The following is a 2,500-nucleotide window of genomic DNA, read 5'->3' as shown; positions in this document are numbered from 1 at the left end:
GCAAAGTGAGGGAGGGACACTCCCACACAAACACAGTGAGGGATGGACACTCCCACACACACACACACACACACACACACACACACACAGTGAGGGAGGGACACTCACACACACACACACACACACACACACACACACACACACACACACACACACACAGTGATGGAGGGATACTCACACACACATACACACACACCGTGAGGGAGGGACACTCCCACACACACACACAGAGTGAAGAAGGGACACTCCCACACAGACACACACACTCACACACACACACAGTGAGGGAGGGACACACAAACTCACAGTGAGGGAGGGACACTCCCACACACACACACACAGTGAGGGAGGGACACTCCCACACAGACAAACACAGAGTGAGGGAGGGACACTCCCACACACACACACACACACACACACATTGAGGGAGGGACACTCCCCCACACACACACGCACAGTGAGGGAGGGACACTCCCTCACACACACACAGTGAGGGAGGGACACTCCAACACACACACACACAGTGAGGGAGGGACACCTCCTCCCCCCACACACACACAGTGAGGGATGGACACTCCCACACACACACACAGTGAGGGAGGGACACTCCCACACACACACAGTGAGGGAGGGACACTCCCACACACACACAGTGAGGGAGGGACACTCCCACAAACACACAGTAAGAAAGACACTCCCCCACACACACACACAGTGAGGGAGGGACACTCCCACACACACACACACAGTGAGGGAGGGACACTCCGACACACACACACAAAGTGAGGGAGGGACACTCACACACACACACACACACACACACACAGTGAGGGAGGGACACTCAAACACACATACACACACACACAGTGAGGGAGGGACACTCCCACACACAAACACAATGAGGGAGGGACACTCCCACACACACACACACACACACACACACACACAGTGAGGGAGGGACACTCACACACACATACACACACACACACACAGTGAGGGAGTGACACTCCCACACACACACACACAGTGAGGGAGGATCACTCCCACACACACACACACACACACACACACAGTGAGGGAGGGACACTACCCCACACACACACAGTGCGGGGGGGACACTCCCACACACACACACACACACACACACACAGTGCGGGGGGGACACTCCCACACACACACACACACACACACAGTGTGGGAGGGACACTCCCACACACACACACATTGAGGGAGGGACGCTCACACACACACACACACAGTGAGGGAGGGACACTCCCACACACACACAGTGAGGGAGGGACACTCCCACAAACACACAGTAAAAAAGACACTCCCACACACACACACAGTGAGGGAGGGACACTCCCACACACACACACAGTGAGGGAGGGACACTCCGACACACACACACACACAGTGAGGGATGGACACTCCCGCACACACACACAGTGAGGGAGGGACACTCCCACACACACACACAAAGTGAGGGAGGGACACTCACACACACACACACACACACACAGTGAGGGAGGGACACTCAAACACACATACACACACACACAGTGAGGGAGGGACACTCCCACACACAAACACAATGAGGGAGGGACACTCCCACACACACACACACACACACACACACACACACACACACACACACACACGGAGGGAGGGACACTCACACACACATACACACACACACACACAGTGAGGGAGTGACACTCCCACACACACACACACAGTGAGGGAGGGACACTCCCACACACACACACACACACACACACACACACAGTGAGGGAGGGACACTACCCCACACACACACAGTGCGGGGTGACACTCCCACACACACACACACACACACACACACACAGTGCGGGGGGGACACTCCCACACACAAACACACACACTCACACACAGTGAGGGAGGGACACTCCCACACACACACACACACACATTGAGGGAGGGACGCTCACACACACACACACACAGTGAGGGAGGGAAACTCCCACAGACACACACACACACACACATTGAGGGAGGGACGCTCACACACACACACACGCACACACACAGTGAGGAAGGGACACTCCCACACACACACACAGTGAGGGAGGGACAATCCAACACACACACACACACACACAGTGAGGGAGGGACACCTGCCTCCCCCCACACACACACAGTGAGGGATGGACACTCCCACACACACACACAGTGAGGGAGGGACACTCCCACACACACAGAGTGAGGGAGGGACACTCCCACACACACACAGTGAGGGAGGGACACTCCCACACACACACAGTAAGAAAGACACTCCCCCACACACACACACAGTGAGGGAGGGACACTCCCACACACACACACAGTGAGGGAGGGACACTCCGACACACACACACACAGTGCGGGATGGACACTACCGCACACACACACAGTGAGGGAGGGACACTCCCACACACACACACACACACACAGTGAGGGAGGGACACTCCCACACACACAC

This window comes from Chiloscyllium punctatum, chromosome 17 (genome assembly GCF_047496795.1).
Source record: "Chiloscyllium punctatum isolate Juve2018m chromosome 17, sChiPun1.3, whole genome shotgun sequence".
NCBI classification, from domain to species: Eukaryota; Metazoa; Chordata; class Chondrichthyes; order Orectolobiformes; family Hemiscylliidae; genus Chiloscyllium; species Chiloscyllium punctatum.
The sequence above is the reverse complement of the archived record's forward strand: the minus strand, read 5'-3'. Positions refer to the sequence as shown.